This window comes from Felis catus, chromosome B2 (assembly GCF_018350175.1).
Source record: "Felis catus isolate Fca126 chromosome B2, F.catus_Fca126_mat1.0, whole genome shotgun sequence".
Taxonomy (NCBI): domain Eukaryota; kingdom Metazoa; phylum Chordata; class Mammalia; order Carnivora; family Felidae; genus Felis; species Felis catus.
The window spans coordinates 125,865,995-125,886,334 of NC_058372.1; the positions used below are offsets into that span (position 1 = coordinate 125,865,995).

At 36.9% G+C, this 20,340-nt stretch overlaps 1 long non-coding RNA gene across 3 annotated transcripts in view; it reads left to right on the forward strand.

The window, feature by feature from the left end:
- Window positions 1–20,340, forward strand: part of LOC109500224 — a 48,788-nt gene that overhangs the window by 11,217 nt on the left and 17,231 nt on the right. For all 3 annotated transcript variants that reach the window (XR_006598342.1, XR_006598343.1, XR_002742126.2), the window contains exon 3: window positions 91–230. This is a non-coding gene — a long non-coding RNA (uncharacterized LOC109500224). The remainder of the gene's footprint in view (window positions 1–90; window positions 231–20,340) is intronic.

Genomic DNA, 20,340 nt, shown 5'->3' on the forward strand with positions numbered 1-20,340 from the left:
AGGCTTTCAACTTCCTTTCACCTTACCTTTCTTCCACAGCTTAATTACACACTTTTTTTTTATTGAGGCAACAAATTCTTTCCTCTTTAGATCTGTACCCCACAACAACCCAGAGCTCAGAACATAAACAAAGACACATTTGGAAGCTCCTGCGGAGACCGATATCCAAGATCAACAGATCCTGCAATTTGCTACTTCCTCCTCCCCCCCTCTCCTCCGAGGGGGCTTATGTAAGTCTCCCCTGGGGCGATGCATGTATGGTTTTACAGAGATGACTGAAAGCTATGGCTGGAGCAGTTATATTAGACCTCCGTAAAGGAGTAAATGGGTAATACTTAACGTTCAGTAAGCTCATTTATAGGATCCCAAATATTAATAAATGAGTGCAATCGACACAGTCTGACACCAACACGTTGGAATTTATGACTTGTAACAGCAGAGGCCATGAATCTGCCAAAGCATCTTTTCAACGTTTTAATATAATTGGGAAGCCTGAAGCCACTAAACTATCTATGAATTTCCTGTATTTGCCCTGATTTGCTCTTGAACATCCACAAAGTCTGGAGCCTCGTATAAAACTTTAGAAAGGGGGTTGGTAGTAGAGCTTTTCTTTTAATGTTTGGAACTTGGGACAGCATGCGTTGCAATTTCCGGGCAGTTTAGTACCATTAGAGCAAAAGCCGGATAAATCCGGCTTCCTATTTTCACGTTGTAGAATTCTATATTAAGGGCCACGAACGAAGAAACACATATCAGATGAGCAGCTTGTCCTTTAAAGTGAAAAGCTCCCTTCACCGGGACATTCAGAACCTTCCCAAAATGGACTTGTTTTCAGCTTGTTCAACTTTTCCTCCTCCCGACTGTTTTTTTTTTTTTTTTTTTAAGTTTCATGTCCATGTTTGGTGACAATTTATTACTTGAAGTCATCTTCCAAGAGCGAGCCGGAAATGTCTTTGTAAAACAGTCCGAACAAACTTCATGTGCAAAACAAACGCATCGCGGATCAGTAGGGACAGTTCCTAAGCAGAATGTGTTTTAAAAGTTTGCCCGGAAGAATGCTGCGTGGAGCCTGGAACATATTTTCTCGTAGAGATGTTATGAATAGTTGTCAGTTCTAAGGTCAGGGCTTTGAGGCCATTTGTCTTGTGAAGTGGCCGCACTGTAGAACTGTTTTATTCATGCTGTTTTGTGCTAATTTAGGATACTATTATGTATCCTATTATCCTAATAGGATACATCACCTATTAGGACAGTGGATCCAGCGTGCTGGATAGCATCATATGCATGATAGAGTAACCCAGCTCCAGCATCAGTGAACTTCTATTATTCCCCCCTTAGAGGGTAAGGACTGCGACATGGGTGCATAAATTAGAATAATACATGATTCTAATGATGATCATGATCTGCCCAAGGATCAAGTTGTGCAGTTTGGGGTAAACTCCCCCCATTTTCCTTACACACATACGTAAGTAAGAGTCTTCTGGTGTCACCATGTTAGGTTGGGTTCGTGTTATGATTCATCAGCCGTGTGATCCTGGGGAAACACCGTCTTGGGAAAACATTACCAGCGTTTGGCTTATACACTCCTTCTCTACCTTTCCTTGCTTCCTGCTCCTTTAGGACTCTGTGTATCTGCTTTTCCCTACCTGTCCTCCGGCTCGCTGTCAGGGCTAGGGTTGTACAGCACACTGGCCAACTCGTTGTGGCTTAAGCAGACTTCTCAGGTGGCTCTAAAGCACACGGAGACCAGGAATCACTGGACCACCACTTGTGCACGTAAAGGATGTCCCGGCCCCTCCCGCTTCACCAACAATCAGCATCGTTTGCTGTCTGCCTACCCTGCTTCTGCTTTTCCCAGTGTCCTAAATCCTTTCCGTTCTGCTGTGAGTGAACACGCTGGGAGACCGCCCTTTCTTCTCTTAGACATCCTTATAGAGATGTAGGCTTGGTTCAGACACTGTGCTGTGGCTCCATTTCACTACGTAGAGTTTCCTAGGGGAAAAGCCTTCCTCCTCTTTGGTCGCCATCCTCACCATTTATACTCAAGAAGGTACATGGGGATTAGAGCACAACATGCAGTTAATGAAAAGAACAATAAATACTTGGTCGAGTGGCTAAAAGCTACCACAATTTGATTAAAATAGATGGCTGTATTCAATCAGTAAATCTCCGTTTCTGAGCAGGCCAACGTGGCCTTGCCCAGTGGAGCAAAAGCAGGATGCCGGGTCCTGCCCTGGGACCTCAGGAATGGAGGTGGATCATATTTCAGAGGGGGACAGTGTGAGCATCAGAGTTAGCGGAAGTAAGGGCAAGGGGAAAAGGTATCTTAGTAGTTTCACATCTGCTTTAGGCGAGTTCTTTAGAGATCTCTTTTGAAGATCCAAAGGTCATGCCTCAGTAAGTCTTAAGGCTCTTGGAATCTAGCATATTGCCAGAGGAAATTTAGTGCCATTTTACAAATCATAAAGGTAATTTAGGCAAAGAGGAGTGGAATAAGCATTTGTAATTTGTGCTTTTTAAACTGCTATAGTGAAATCCATCCAGTGGATAACAATTAGCATTAAAAAGGGAATGGAAAAAAATCAAAGCAAATTGCATTCGGTAAGAGTTAAATTTATTTCGTGGACTTTTGTTTCAGTGACGTAGACATGCATTCTGAGTCATGATGTAAAATGCATCTTCCACTGAGGGTTTTGGTCAAAACTTTAAAAGCTATTGGTCTGTGCTAATGGTTTATGTAAGATGTATAAATAGTCATTTTTTATAGGCTAGGGTTAGAGGAATAAGACATATGGGTACAGATTATGGCCTCTCAGGTTCTATGCCTATAGCAAAGGCTAGTTTCCTCAGGGGGAGAAAAGCCAGTAGACTTGGGGCAAGTAATTAAATGTCTAAACTGCTCAAAGGCATATATAAGATAAGACCACTTATCCTGTGACATTATTCTATTCTGTAAAAACTAAACTCTTGTAAATCAACAAGCAACACTATTAACTAATAAATCATTGTTCAAATAAAACTCAGAAAATATTTAAGTAAATATGCCAGTATACTCATATATTTTCTTATTAAACTTTAATCATTCCTCAGCCTAATCCTATTTTTTTCACTCCTAGAAATAAGTACAAACTTGGTCCGAATGATTTTTTTTTTCCTCCTTTGGGCTGGTCTGCCACTTTTATATTTAGCTTTCTTCTTCTGTCTCCTTTTTGTCAAAATTCTCTGTTTTCCTCTCTCCACGCCTTTTGCTCCAATCAGAAGTGAGAGAGAAATGGGATGGTCTTTTTCTCTTACGATGGTCTTTTTCTAATCAAGAGTAATTTTCTTCCATATCAGTATTTCTTTTCTCTTAGCCCCCTTTGAAGCCTGAAGCTAGTATAAAAGCTAATTTGAAATTAGCATACAATCGGGTTCCTTATTAGTCTCTATAGGCATTTTTTTGCAGATGTATAGCTTGGCCAGGGTCACAGATCCCTGACGGAAAATTGCTTCTTTTTAAAGGGCCCAAGCACATATTTCTTTAGAATATATAAAAATATTGCTCAAAGAACAATATGGCATTTAAGGGGAGATATGAATTGATTGTCTCATAGTACACTTACAGAAACACCTTCTGTTTCACCTTACGTACCTGTCAAAATAAATAGCAAAATGACTCAAAAATTGTGCCTTTAAAAAATTAATGGTGATTATGTCCCGATCAAGTCCAACCTTGTATTTTGACTGTCTGTGGGGAAAGTATGTCAAAATAGAATTTGGTATATAGGAAATGTCAGTGACTTAGATCAAGCTTTTTCTCTACAAGATCCTTCTTGAATTATCTAATCTAAACATTTTTTTTTTAAGTTAACCAACTATCACTAGTACCTACGTCAGAAAATTTCACTCTGGGGTCTATATACCATCTGAAATTTTATGTAAAATATATGAGTATCTACAGTTTTTAATGACTTATTTTTTTAATGTGTTAATATGTAATTGGAATGCACCCATCCTAAAAGATGATTTCTATGAGCTACGACAATTATATACACCTGTGTAGTTACTACTTAAAATAATATATAAAAGATTTCCATCATCCAGAGTTCCCTGGGCACCTTTTCCAATCAATTTCCTATGCACCACAGAGCAACTACCGCTAGAAATTAGTTTTGGTTATTTTTGGAAGACATCTTAATGGAACCATACGATAGATATTCATTTTTGTCTAATTCTAATGTTTGCTAATTTCATTATGTTATTACATCTATCAGTACTTAGTTCCTCTTCACTGTTGAGCAGTATTCTCCCATATGACTATACCAGATTTCAACTCTTTTTTTTTTTCTATTGATGGACCTTTGACTTGCTTTTCACTATCATAAATAAAGGTGCTATGACCATTCTTTTACATGTATATTTGTGGACATACCTTTTAGTTTTTAGGGGGAGACGTGTAACTACCTAGGAGTGGAATTGTAGGCTGTTTCGGTAGGTATGTTAACTTTATTAGGAACAGATCTGTGGTTTTTAATAAACTCTCAAAAAGAGCTTTACATCCCAAATTTAATTTTTTTAAGAAACATTGCTTTTAGGGCATGAGTGCAGATGTTTTTGGTTATTTTAAAGTCTTTTCTCACTTCTCCTTAGGCTTCACTTACTGTAAAATGAGTGCTGGACTATGTCTTATGTCTATAATGCATTAGTGCATCGGTACCTGTTGAAATGAAATGTTTTTAATAAGTTCTTGGATAATAACTGATTCATATAATAGAAGAAACCCACTAGAATATCAAGTTCATAAGGACGGAAGCATTATTGTCTTCACTGCTGTAACCCAAGCACTAAGATCCTACTAGCACAGAGTAGGTGTTCAATAAACATGTGCAAAATGAATGAATGAATGAATGAATGAATAAATGAAGTACTAGGAATATGTTGGAAGGCATTGTAATCACTTTTAAATAGCGTTTCCCTTAATTCTCACAGCCAATCTTTGAGTTAATTCCTCTTATTACTTTTAATGAGTGGAGAAATCTGGCACTGAGAGGTTAGGTAACATGCCCATTGTCACATGGCAAACAAGCCAGGATTTGAATCCAGGTGGTGTCACTGCAAAGCCAACAATTTCAGCTCATTAAAAAAGACTACATGTCTGTGTGTCTCTTGCTTTTCAAGTTTTGTTTCAAGAAGTCAAAATAGCCTTCTCATACTTTCTAGCTGTATCTTTTTGGAAGGAAAAATCCTGGAGAGGAAATTCCACTCACTGGTTTAGGATGGTAATGGTATTTGTCCATTTTTAATTCTCATAATTAAATGGATTTTCCTTGAAATTACATTCTGGTTTATTTCTATAATGGAAGTAGGGGTCCCACTTCACTTTTATTATAGATAAAGGATATGAAAGTCCTCATACATAGTTCTTGAATATGTTTGTTTTCTCTTATCTTATTTTCTCTTGCATCATTTCAGGTAAGGCTGAAAGTTTTGGTGTTTTTTATGTAGGTTAAGAAGAATGTTGAATCTGAAGTGCATGACTGCTGTTACGTGGTGTCATGGGTTTTGGGACATTGTGATAGGATGCTATCATCCATTTTCATAATTCTTGTCATTCCTCATTACTAAGCTTTGTTTAACTTATTTTTTTAAACTTATTTTTATTTTTCATTTGAGAGAGAGGAGGAGAGAGAGAAAGAGAGAAAGAGAGAGAGAACATGAGCAGGGGAGAAGGGCAGAGGGAGAGAGAGAGAAAGAGAATCCTAATAAGGCTGCATGCTGCAACCCTATGTGGGGCTAGATCTCACGACCCTGGGATCATGTCCTGAGCCAAAGTCAAGTGTCAGACACTCAACTGACTGAGCCACCCAAACACCCCTCATTACTAAAGTTTTTAGTAGTGTAATTCTCCATCTCCTCAGTCTTTCTTGGGTTACTGTGGTCCCCCCCTAGCTTCCAGGGAGATTGAAGATGGGTCAGTACATTGTAACAGACTGGCTTTGTCAACAGATGGTGAATTTGTTTTCTGTTTAAAAAAGCTCATCCCTCGCTATCTCTGCAGAACTTCCTCATATCTGATTTCTGCTTCTGCTTATTTTAACAGAAAGATTTAAATAGTGGATTCTGATTAATATTTATCTCTATGTAGCCAAACCAGGACCAGATAGGCTTCAAAATGGCATCTGTTAATGAAATTGCTTCCCAATTATTATATTAGGTGGAGACCTACCCCCATTGGTAAGACATAATGACCTCACATCTCTCCACTGTATCATGTAATGCTCACGAGTCTCCCGTGAGTGCTTTAGAGGCAGTTCTCTTTTCCTGTAGTGAGGCAGAGATAAACAAGATTTTGAGGCTAGAAAACAGTGACCAGAAATTGGTTTATAAGCCTAAATGTGCTAATCGTATTTGCTTTTGCCAAAGTGAAAATAAATAAAGGAAACCTCATTTAAAATGGAGTTGGGAAGCCCATTAGAGGGAGCTTTCATGAGCTACCACTCATCATACTAAGCACACTTTACATTTCCCAATAGAAAGACGCTTACTTTGCATACCCAACACGAGGAAAGAAGAATTTCTCCTTGCCCAACAACAGCCCAGCCAATGAAAACTCAGCAGAACAGCCCTTCCCAATTCCTTCCTTTCCCTTATAAAAGCAAGCCACTCTCTTCTATCTTGCATATGGTTTCCCATATTTGCTTGTCCCAAAGTGCTATTCCTCTGCTATTTCTGAATAAACTCTATTTGCTGGTAAAATAACAGCTCTTTTGTTTTTTAAGCTCAACATCACCAATAAGGAAAATTCTCCTATCAAAATTTTATGTGCTTTTATATCTCTTTTGCAGAATGCTTTATTTAACGATATGAAAAATGATCTGTATCAAGAAAAACTTACGAGTCCCTAAGCTTCTTAGCTTAGTTCACAAAGAGAGTAGATCTGAAATTCTTTAAAATTAGGTCCATTTTCTATTCCAAGGATAGGGCTGCAAAACAGTCCCCAATTCATTAATATCTGTCATTCTAAGTGACAATTAAAAGCAATATTTCTTAAGCGACAGTCCCAAATAAAAGTGCTATGAATTAAAAAAATAATTTGTTGTTTTTAATCCAATCACTTCCTTCTTCTTATAGAATAGTCCACAAAATAAAACCAGAGCTGTTATTTTACCTTATACTCTCAAATGCCAAACAAGATTATGATTCCTTGCTTATGATCTCCTGTAATTCTAACCAATTCTGTGAAAGCACAGAGCTATTTTGGCATTTCACGTTTCTGCTGCTTCATCATCAAAGCCAAGCTCTTTTGCTGCAGCCTCTTACCACATTCATAGCACATACATCTCTGAACAACCGTGTTTTCAGTCATCTTTTCAACAGAGGACTCTAATCTTGTGATTCTCAAATGCCATACCAAATTTAGGTTTTGCTGACACTTCCCTGATTTTCTAGGATTTAAAACATTTTCAAATAAAGTTTTGAAGCAAATGATGACAAGGTGTTTTCATGCTTATATAACCCATCTCAGAGCTATTCCAGACTCAAGATGGAATCATAACCCTGTACCAAATAGAAGAGAGAACAGCACGTTATTCTGGTAATCAGAGCAGTAGTGTTTTCAGGTGTTCGGTGTCATTCTACCAACCAACAGGGAAGCCAAAGAGCAAGAAGTTAATGTGGCTGTTTTAAAATAAAGGCGTAGACATGCTGTTTTTGTTTGAGCTTTTGAATGTGTGTTTTAATACAAATAATACATTGAAATTCTGTGCACTGAAATGAGGGAACTTGATGAAAGACTTTTGTCAGATTTAGCCTGGGGGTAGAGATGCCACCGACCAGTGACATTGTTTAAGAACTGCCGGGAACCAGATGGTGAGGTCTGAGTTGGGAGAGTTAAGGACACGGTTGACTCTATACATGCGAAAGAAAGAGGATAATTCACCAAATGGATTTCTCAGTCACAAACTTTAAAGTACTTAGAAAAAAAAGCACCTTTACGTACTGATTCATTAACTTTGTATGTGTAGATAGAGGTTGTGTGGTTAGAATTATTTGCTTGTGGAATTTGAGGTGATACTTTCAATAGGGTTGTTTGAAGTGTAAATAAAATTGAGCAAAGCTACAGGATTTATATAGCAATTTAAGGGTAATGGGTGTTTTTATATGTACTATCACTTTTTTATCCTTCTCATAAGACATTCCGGTAGGTCTAAATTATCATCCCTAATTTATAGCGAAGAACACTGAGGTTCAGTTGCCCAGAATTGTACAGCCAAAAGAGGTGACACGTATGTCCTTACTTAAACCCATGACTGGAGAGGTCATGCGTTGAATCTCTTTATTGTATGTTCTATTTTCTTTTTTGCCTTATGCTTCCTATGTTTCTTTTGTTTCAGATTTTTTCCCCCAGCTTTCTTAAAATCACTAAAGACTTTAGATCTTGCTCCCCAGGGAGTGTGTATAGGCTTGTACGTAACGTTTATTTCTGGATGGTTTATTGCAGATATAGGATGGCATCTCAATTAGATTGCACACTATTTGACTTTAGGAAAATTACATTCAAGTTAAGACTTTGCCCATTTTATGGGAGCTGGACTGTGCCACAATACCTATGCAACTGGGATTGCCAGATACTGGGAACTGATCCAGCTGGGACCAGTTCGAATGACAGAGGTGGTATATGAGGCCCAAGTTTTAAGAATTTGGCTTTAAGAATTTTCAGTTGAGTAAAATGAAGCTCAGATTGGGTAAGCTAGGCTATAATTGTGTCTTGAGTCCAGCTGGCAAAATTGATCACCTTTCAAGGATTCCTTTAATGGGTATGAAGTGGTACAACTCTTAATTCTGGAGTAATGCTATGAAGGTACACTGTGGAGACTGTTTGTCTTGCTTTGTGCCCTCTGCTGGGTCACACTTATTAGCCATGTGACCTGGGAAAAGATATTTATCCTTTGCTGCTTCGGTTTTTATTTTAATAAGCTTCATCAGATTGCTGTGAAGATAAAAGGAAAGAAGACATGTAAAATTCTTGGAACAGTGTCTAAAACAAGGTAAACATTCAGCAGAGGTTGTTATTATTATTATTATTATTGCAGTAGTAGCAGTATTTAATTGGGAGTAGTATAACTGGCAAAAGCAGCAAAGGAACCAAGGGGAGGGGGGAAGTAAGTGCACGAGGACGATAGTTTCCAAGTAGGTTTTGAATGCTAAGATTATCTGAGGGACAAGGTAGACATCTAGCTTTGTGCCTTGAGCCAACGTTAGAGAACAGATAAATTGAAAACACACTGACATTGAGGAGGAACCTTGGTGATGCTATTGAACAGACTCAAGGAGCAGTGTAGAAGCCTAAGAGGCTGTGCTGAACTGAGGGCCTGGACCTGAGTGGTCTTAAGTTGGACCAGCTTGTATGAAGAATAGCATGTGGGGCACCTGGGTGGCTCAGTCAGTTAAGTATCCGACTCTCAATTTTGGCTCATGTCATGATCTCACAGTTTGAGTTCTGCATTGACTGTGTAGAGCCTGCTTGGGATTCTCTGTCTCCCTCTCTCTCTGTCTCTCCCCCACTCAATATCTCTCTGTCTCCAAAAATAAACATTAAAAAAAAAAATTAAAAAAGAAAACAATCTGAAAAAAGGAAAAGGATAGCATGATTTGAGCCTACATAATACTTGTAGACCTGTAAGTTGCATCTTCACATTGGCCTGAGAATCAGGATAGGATTAAGTTGGGATGCCTACCTGTGGGAGTCTGAAGGGAAGAAAAAGGCTGGAGTCTTGGAGATGAGCTGAAAATGAAGTGCTAAATTCTTTTCTATGAACACTAATCACTGTAAGAGTTCACAGGAGGAAGAATAAATCAATAAAGTGGGAGAAATTCACTGTAGCTATGGTGGAACCAGAGCTGAGTCTTAGGTGATGAATAAGATTTGTGTGAAGAATAAGCAGAGGAAAAGAGGGAGTAAAAATGGTCAGAGGCCTTGAGACTGGGGTGAGGGTGAGGCGTATTCGTAAGTTAGTAGTGCTCTTGTTCTGATTCATACACAGTTGTGGATAAAATGTCCTCAAGTGGGAAAGACTGGATTAGGAAGTATTTTTATCAACCTGGCACAGAATGACAAGGAAAGCAAAGGGAGTCATTAATGGTTCTTAAGAGAGAAGTGACATATAACACCCAAAACCAGGAATTACACATCACATAAAATAGTGTTCAAAGAAAAATAGTTTGAGAAACAGTAAGACAATGGAAAACCATTTTCTGAATACCAACATGGCATGTATGATATAATTTATTTTATTATTACAATCTTGTGTTCAGGTGCTAATGTGACAATTTTCCTGAAAAAGGAACTGAGATTTAGAGAGGTAAAGTGACATGCCCAAGGATCAGATCCAGGTGTGCTTGATTCCAAAGCATGCTCTGTTTTCCTGTGCTGGGTGGTTGTCCACAACATAAAGGAGGTGGGGAAAAGCTAGAATGAACCATGCAATCAGGGATGAAAGTCCAGATGAAAGAAGGGGCATGGGACAAATACAGCTTCCTCAATAAAAGGTAGCTTTCCTTCTCTTTCTTTTCCAACCATAGCGTTTATATCTTTCTTGTTGCCAGTCTCATTCATCTTGTATTCAAGATATTCTTATACCTGTCTTATCCTTACTATCCTTACTCCTGCTGATTGTGTATGTTTTGTTTTGGTTTTGGTTTTATTTGTATTTTTTTTTTCCCTGAGTGCTTTTTGCAACATCTTAATACAAATCACCAAGGGAGATTTGTGAACTCAGGAGAGTGCACCCTCCATGGAAAGCAAGCCAGGCAAGCTTTTGAAGTAGAGCAATCTGGTTTTGTGTCATAGATTCACCAGTTACCAACTCGGTGCTTTTAGCCAATGCACATAATTTTTTTTTAAGAACCTCAGGTTTCTCATCTATAAAAAGTATGAGAATAAGACATTATGCATGGGATTGTGGGGATGAAGGGTGTCAAGCATAACATGTCAAGCACAGTTCCTGAATCATATGGAATAATCATGAATTTTGTTATCTTCTCCCTTCCTTTCCATGAATTGAACTATTAAATATTTAGGGAATGTCTTATAGAAAAATGGAAGTGTATGAAAAAAATAATAAAAGTTAAGTGCATTAATAAAAATGTAAGTAAATAAGGAGAATAGTTTGATTGATGATCATTCTATAAATCATGGTTAATGATGCTTTGTTCCAAAAGCTATATATATTAGTCTTTAGACAAAGCTTCAGTTCATAACCTGTACATTCATTAAACCTGAAATAGGCAAATGGATTGCTCTCAAAAGTCAATAGACTGAAGAGAATCACTTCTTAAGGAACATTTTTTATTTGTTATTGGCCCATTTGGACCTCAAGGATAAAAGATACTACTTATCAACTAATTTATACAATGATGAGAGAGATAATATAATGGATGAGAGAGCCAAGAGGAAAAATTATTTCAATAGGTTCAAATAATGGACCCAAACTAACCAGATAAAATTTAATAGAAATCAAAGTCAAGACCTGTGCTTAGGTTCATGCTATTAATTCTATACATAGGAGAGAAAAGACTTGTCCAGAACATGATTCATATGAAACCTATCTTGGAATTTTTGTTGGCCAAATGAGCTTATAACATGAATTGATTTTGAAAAATAATCAGAGCGGGAGATAAGGGAGTGAAAAAGGAGTTGGGGCAGTGGGAGATTTTTAAAGGGTTTGTATTATTTTTTCTACTAGTATTTATTTAACATCATCTAGTTGAGTATTATACCAATCAAATCTTTCTTTCTTTTTTTTTTTTTATGTTTGTCAATGTTCCCAAAGTCTTTGAGCTAATAGATGTGTTCGCCTCTGTCCCTGAGCCAAAATTCTGTCTCCTTCTGCATGTTATGTTTTAGTAAATACACCTCTTTAGCTGCCCAATGAGGGCAAGGGAGTTTGTGCTGTAAAATGCAGAGGAGATATTTTGTTGTTTTCATGCAATTTGCATGTGTGCACATCTAGGGAAATGGGAGATGGTGTTCAGGTCCCAAGCATGGAATTTTTTTTTTGCCCCAAATGAGGTTCTCCAAATGTTCCAGTCAACTCTTTGCTCTGACATTTTCCTACTCATTGAAATTTCTGGGATTCTATCATCCTTTGAGGATGCTCAGTGTGCTCACTGCGGGCCTGGAGAGTGCATCTGTGAATATTTGTTGCAGCCATGGTCACTGGCTGTTCTAGTTAGGTGAGCAGTGCAGAGCTCTATGTATATAACTGTGAATGCCACAACCATCACTACCTATTTTGGTGCTCAAGACGAGTCACCTTCTAAAACAACTAGCCCTTTACCCTACTCAGTGACATGCTGCCATCTAGAGTCTTGTATCTGGCCAAAGAATGTCTACAAATTGGCCGTGGCTGCCTATCCTCCTTGCCCCACCTCATGGACGTGTGGCTTCCAAAGTCAAACACACAACACAAACAAATGAAACCATGCAACCTGACTTCAGTCTCTTTTCAATATTCAGTAGAGAAATATTGGATTTTTCTGAAGCTCATTGAATCTTCTCTTCTTCTAGCTATCTTGTAGGGTACCACACCACAGGTGAGGGAAAGAAAGTCTTAGTGTTACAGGCTTTTTTCTTCTCTACTGGTGAGACTATTCTTTTAGAATGGTGAGACTAATTTTTCAGAAAGTTAGTCAGGAAAAGTAATATTGATATGGAAGTCATTAATAGAAAGGTTTTCCTTTCGGATTTGTGCACATATATGTGTGGGAAGGGTGGGGGTCCAAAGCAGCACAAAACTTCATGTATGGCACCAGTGTAACCTTGCTCTGTAAATTTGCTTCCATCATCAGATCTTCCATATCCTTAAAATTATGCACTTCATGGTGAGAGTAATCTCTCTTCTTGGATACCTGAAATTATCTTCAGCCACCACGTCAAGTCCCCTTGTGATAGGAGCAGATTCCGTTGAGGACATTTGGTCAAGATCACACTTCCACGCTTCCTCACCCAATGGACATCTGTTGTCCCTTAGTAATCCTGAATTACCAAATAAAGTAAACATAGACACATCAGTGGACATATCTGCACATTCATCTTTTATTGAACTCCCTCTTGTTAAGTCACAGGAGTATTTCCTTCCAGAAGACAATGACAAAAGTGCCATCAAGATGATTGAATGGGCTGAAGGCCAAGCCCTCTGAGGAACGTTTGTATGAATGGAGGACATTTCCTTTGTAGAAGTGAAGAAGTGAAGACAGTAGACATGGCAATTATCTTTGTATACATGAGGGGATGATGTATATAGTGGATTGCTGTTTAACTTCAGAGGGAAGAGCTCAGATTCAGAAATAGAAGTTTTAGGGAGACCGATGAAATAACAGGTTTAAAATAGCCAGAGCTCTTTAAATAATGAATTCAGCTGCCCTTGTGAAGCAGTGGATTCCCAATTATCAAAATCGTATAAACAGGGCTGTCTGAGAGAAATTTGATAGTGGTGAGAGAACTACATGTGTAACGGAGGTTTCTTTCAAACTGAAGGCTCTATAATTCCATGAGTCTAGATCCAGGGATGCTGTTACCATATTTCCATCTCTCACACCTTTTTAAAAGGTTTGCTCTTCCTTTAACTATTTCTGGCATCTATCTCCAATCCTTAGGTTTCTATGCTCAATAATATGAATAATTTAAATGAGTAAGCTGAATGGATGGTATTACACTCTTAGGTACATTTCTCAACCAGGCCTGTTTCTTCACTTTGAAAAAAAATGCAACATTGCTTTCGGCAATTACTTTATGACTGTACCTTCCTCTGAGTGGGAGGATGCTGAATAAGGAAAAAAAAGTCATTAAATATAGGAAGTGGCACTAAAGTTGTTTTTATTTGTTGATTCATGAATCTAGGCATATGTATGTTTGCTAATATAACCTGTGGATTAGAAAAACTCATCATTTGTAAATGTTTTATTTCAGTGACTTTGATTATTCACAATTACATGGAACCAAAACTTGCCAGGGTAAAACATAAGAGTCATTCTTAACTTGATTGGTAGTGAAGTAAGACATTCTGAAGATGTACTTCTTTTCTGTTTGAGTGATATTTTACTCTTGATTAAGAATTGGTCAATAGAAATCAAATTTCCCAAATCTGTCTATTAAGATGCCACTTCTTCCAGCTTTTAAAAATGTACATAGAACTTAGCAAGTAATTATTACATAGGAATGTTGCTTTATGCTGTTTCCTTTTCCACTTACATAAAATTTCATTTAAGAGGAAGATGTCAAAATATATCTTCCATATAATATGATTTAAAAGCAAATAAAATCTAAAGAAGACATAATTGAAAATTGACTGCCCGATTTCTGGAAACATGAAAAAGAATATCATAGTCATAGCCTAAAGATATTTCCCAACACGCATGGCATAAAATTTATGTAGCTCTCAAAAACTTCCAGAATGTAGGAAGGTGTCTGATCATTTATTCAATAAACTTTGTTAAGTCTTGAATAAATACACTCAGCATTATTACAGTTGAATTTCCTTTTTGGAGGGGAAATTTTCAGCGTTCTTGAATTTTAGGGTGATGTTCTTTTCATGGAAAACAGAAAACAGACACAGTACATTATGAGACAAAGGCGAAATTCTCAAGCCATCACAGTAATTAGATTCATTAATTATAATTAGAGATTTGGGAGACAACCTTCATGGATTAATCTGCCACAGTTTAGGGAATTGCAACTAACTGTGGCCTTAGACCTAGGTTTATATAGATAAAAATAATGCAATATTGTAGAATTTGTACTATCACATTTTATGTGCTAAGTACTTACAGGGTTCTTCGTTTTAAAATAGTTTCCTTTTTTTTTTCTCTCTCTCTAAGTAATGTAGATGGATGTTACACACTATGGTAGTAAATATTCCATATACAATGCCTATATGGTTATTTAGATTATTTGAATGGAAATTGAAATAAATAGGTGGTCTGCCGTATCTATACTAAGATAATAGTATTTAGAAGAAATAGAATGTTATTTTTAATACTCTAAAATTAGAAATCCAGTAAGTAATAAATTCTGATAGGTAGTCCAGACCTAGCTCAGACCTCTATAATGTTTGAGCTGACAAGGTGAGTCAGTACAGCTCTCAAATGTGCCGCTGGCAAGGTGCCCCGACCAAAGTCAGAAAACATGCAATATTCAGAGAAACGAACATGTAGAATTCTAGAAAACTGAACAGAATTGCAGTCATAAGCTCACAGAGATAATACAATCTTGTTTTCAGAAACAATTTAGGCAGACAATTAAGTGAACTTGCACGTAGGGTTGACTCCAGAGTAGGAACTTTTCTAGTGTCAAAATGTAATTCTAGGTACTTGATAACAGAAAGCATTTCAGAGGAGGTAAAATACAGAAAATAGTGTTTTCCACACACATACACCAACATATTGAGATGGGAGACATTACAGTATTCAATTATTTCCTTGTATTTTTATTTCCCACTCAGGAGTTGTTTTGAGAAAATACCCATGTAGTAGTTAATTTTGATGACTGGATTGATGGATTGTGGTCTGAGGACAAGGAAACACTTCTCGTCTCTGGGATGTCTATTCCGAATTACAAACAAATGTATTCCTTTTCATCATTAATGTATAGCCTTTGCTGCTAGTCCCTAGAGCTTTACATTGAGAGTAGTTTGAAGCACAATTTAATTTAAAAACATCTGTGCCATTGCAATAGAAATGATACATAAAGTTTTTCAGGACACACTCAAGGAAGTAAGCGAGAAAAAGAGCAGGAGAAAGGAGAATTTAGCAGCACTTTCTTTTCTCCTGTGCATTAATTGGAGGGTCTTGGGGGACGGCCGGGGAAAAGAGTGCAGCTACACTAACACCATGGGCTGGAAATTCTGCCACATATCCATTGAGAGAAAAAATGCCTTAAAAATATTTTTCAAATGATTTAGAGTTGGCTAAATCCGATGCATGTTTTTACCATGAATTTTCCATTTAAAATGTTTAAAAAAATAGGGTTTTAAAAAGAAAATGTAACCATATGTTACTGATTCATTCACACTTATCATATTGTTTTGTGTGAGCAAGCTGGTGTCCAAAATAATTTAGTTTTTTTTCAACCAGGAAGTCACATTTTTACAGCACCAAAAAGGACCTTGAACCTGGAAAGTTTCAAATTTCATTTTAAACTCAGAACCCAAGGAATTTGAGTGGGTTCTAAACTTGGCAATGTGCCTTCACCCTAGTTAACATATTGATGGAGTTACATATTCACGAACATATGGGTTAAAAGTGGAGCTGTTAATTCTGTTTTGATATTGATGCTAGATATATTCAATTTGACTTCCTAGTTTGTTTGCCACGAGGAAACAATCAACCACTTATTTTGTTATTTAAAAAACTTTACATATCGACCCATATCCTTAAATATACAATAAGTGTTATCAAATATGTAACAAAGCTGGTGTATGGAAAATGCATAATTTTCCCTAAGGGTTATTTGCTAATATGGAACACAGGCCTCTAAAATGTGATGAAAGGGAGGACTGTGGAACAATGGGTCATGATGGCTAATTTTATGGGGAACACATGCATACAATGTAATTTAAAACACATGCTAGAGCAGTTATAGTAAAAGGCTCAGAGAATTAGAATGGAATTCTGCTTCATAAAAAAAGAAAACAGTTCCCTCTTTCTCCCGACAAAATTGCATTTCTCCTCTAGGAAAGAGATCCCATTCACTAATGCTTTAGCAATTGCAAGGCCCACCCGCGAGCTCACGTCTATTCTCGCAATCTCCTCTTCCAGGTATGGCCCATCCTCTGCGGTTGACTGTTCAGAGATATGACATGACATTGATGGCAAACAGTCTAATATGTGTCTGGCATCTTTTTAGTGCAATATTTATTAACTGTTCTTCAAAACTAAAATATAGTGTGCTATTTATTTAATCTGTGTCTTAAGCAATGTACTATAGTCTATTAACATAGGAACTTTAAGGGAGAGGAACAGATCATTCTGTCCATTCTGTTTCTAGACAGATGCTTTAGGCTTACTTAAGGTGCAAGCCTAAAGCAAGTCAGACTGTTGAATGTACTGTTTTGAAGATCTTCTGGAGTGATAAGACTATAACCTTGGAAGCAACTGGTTGCAGTAATATAATCACCAGCTTTTTATTCATGCTTCTCGACTCCAAAAGAAAACAACAAAAAGAAAATTCTTTCTCTTACTGTGATTTCAGCTTATTTTCTCTTCCTTTATTTAATCTTTTATGAAGATGAAGAACAATTTGTTGGTAACTTCATCAGAACTCCTCATATCCTTACATATAAATGTTAATCATCAAAGTTCAAAGTAATTTTGGAAAATTTTGTTGACATTATTCTTATAAAAACTTTTTTTAGAAAATATGGGTTCATGTCACTGATCTCAGATTTTCTCTGCAGATAATCTATTCCAGTTTATTTCATCTTTTCACGTTTTATTTAAGAAGTCATCAGTGAATAATGGTGTATATTGCTTTTAATCCACAAACCTGCAAGCTAGAGTAATTGTTAAGATAAGGGTTTGACTGATATGGAAAAGACAACGGGATCTATCTTCTACTAGAATAATCAGACTGTGTCAAGTACCTTTCTAGCTGGGCTGGTTTCTCCAGCTTCTGATTTTCATCCAGTGGTCTCCATTGTCGGTCGTTCTCTGACCAACATGTCACTATAGGTCATGCCCCCTCCAGTGTCCTCAATCTCATGGCTTCAAACAGGAAGTGGATTTTATACTCACTTGGTGCTCTCCTATAATGCACCTACAGCCTCAGGGCTCCAATTCTGCCCAGAACTTTTACTTATATAAGTGAACAACATTGACTTTTTCTAATCTGTTTATCAACTTTGTAACTTTATGGACCTGTTATTACTGTTTTAAAAATTTTTTGTTGACATAGAGTATTTGCAACAAGAACGGAAAAATGACATAATTGGGTTTGAGATCATCACGGCTAAAATTTTTAGTGTATTTATTTTCAATTTTTTTCCATCTACATGGTTTACCTAGAAGTGATCAATATTGTTGTGGAGCTCTTTAATGTAACATATCAATGCATTAGTTTTCTCATCTGACTAAAATATTTTTAAAGACTTGACTTTTAAAAATATTCACTCTGTAATATTTCATTTACTTACAGATTCCATCCTTGTTGAAATCTTTAATTCCTTCCAATTTTTTTTTTCATTTGTGGAATTCTAAGATCAAAGTATGAAGCTCTTTCATTCTGCTTACTATTAACAAATCCCTTTCAAAACAAAGTTGCTCAATTTATTCTTCTACATGTTATGTAGTAGAAACTAGCTTGTCATATGCTCACCAGCACTTGGTGATCATAGTTTGTAAAATTTTCTATTTTGAAAAAGGAAAGAAAGTGTCTTTCACTGTATCTCTTTTATTACCAGTAAGGAGAATAACTTCTCAAGTAGTTATTATTTGTATTTTTTTTTCTTAAATTTTGGGTCCATATCCTTTGCAAATTTTCCAATTCATGCTTTCATGTTTTTACTTATTTAATTGTTAAGTATGTGTGTGTTTCTGTATTTGTATATACTATGCATATATTTTTTTATATAAATCTTCCCCACTGTTTTTTATAGGCATGTTTTTATTTTGAAAAACTGAGGGTCTTAGTCTTTATGCAGTGAAGTTCTTCATTTTTTTCCTCTGTGAGCTTCGACTGGTTTCATGTTTCAAAAGATTTTTTTTCTCAGGAATTTTTTTTTATTTTAATTGGCGTACTTGTCATAGTTGCTACTGTCCATCACAGGCTAGATGCACTTCAAGACCAAGAACTTTGGTTTACTTATTTCTTCTTTCTCAATATTTGTTGACTAGCAGAATTCCTAGAAAAAGAATAATGCCTAATTACATTTTTGGCAAAAATCTGGAAACGATGTCATTGTATTTGCCTCTAGGTTTTAAACAACGAATAGGATTTCATTTAAGAATTAAATGGGGTCATTGAAAAGCCGTGGCAAACAGAGGGAAAGTAATGGATAGAGATTGGTCAAAATTTTGGTGCATGGGTAATGAAAACTAAAAAGGTAGAAAAGTCAGAGTAACTGTACCTGGAGTAAATATTTCTTGCACTTGTCTGAATTTTTATGTAGTTAATTAAAATTATTTTTGCGGTGAGATATAGTAATACAGCTTTTTCTTAGGGTAATTTGGTGTGGTGGGCACAATTCTGTAACGACCTCTAAGGCCCATCCCCTTCCTCTCTGCTTCTCCTGCCAGGTGTTCATGTCCTACATAGTCTCCTTCTCTTCACTGTAGGAGGGATAGACCTACGAATATGGTAAGAGTCATGTCATGACTATGTTACACTACATGGCCAAGGTGAAGGGATTTTAAAGATGGAATCAAGGTCCCTAATTAGTTTAAAAGAGGGCTGAGGCCTTCCCTGAGAACAGATACCCCGTTTCCTCTTGCTCTTGGAGAAATAAACCACCATGACATCTATCACTTCAAGGAAATGAATTCTGCCAAACATGTCAGCTTGGAAGAGGATCCTGAGCCCCGGATGGGGATATGGCCCTGACCAACACCTGAATTGCAGCCTTGTGGGGCCCTGAGCAGAGGACCCAGTTAAGCCATGCTCAGACTGCTGATCCCTGGGAGCTATGAAGTAGCTGCTAAGTTTGTGAGAAGCTGTTATGCAGCAGTGGGAAATGAATACACTTGGAAATACCTATCAAATGTATTAGAGAATTCGTAAATACTTTTACATGAGAATTTAAAGTTTAGTATAATCTAAGAAATAATTATAATTTCTACTTAGCTGTGAAAATGTTCAAGTGTTTATAAAAGTGAAAAACTAGAAATTTCTTAGTTGATACAAGCACAATGGTTACGTATTGGGCTTTAGGGACAGAGATGGTGTACTGATACATGTATTTATTGCCTCTTTCCCATCCCCGTCCCCCACCCCCGACAAGTTCCAATGAGAATAATGAATGAAGTCCATCAAAGAAAACAGAATGTGGGATGTCATTGGAAACTAATTGTGACACAAATTTGGAAAATAGAAAATAGTTAAAGTATATTTACAGACTTAACCAAGAGGGGCAAGGGGTTAATGTACGAGGTTCTGAAGGGCCCTGACCTTCCCAATAACTACTCTGGATGCTTGAAGTCATAGAAGTTCCATTCAAATGTTTAAAATTGGACCAAAGATATTTTCTGTGAAGAATTCTATATCCAACCAAAATAAATATAAAGGCAAAACAAATACCTTAGACATCTAAGGATCCAAGCATACTTTCTTAGGTAGCTATTAGAGAATGTGCTACAGCAAAATGAATGTGT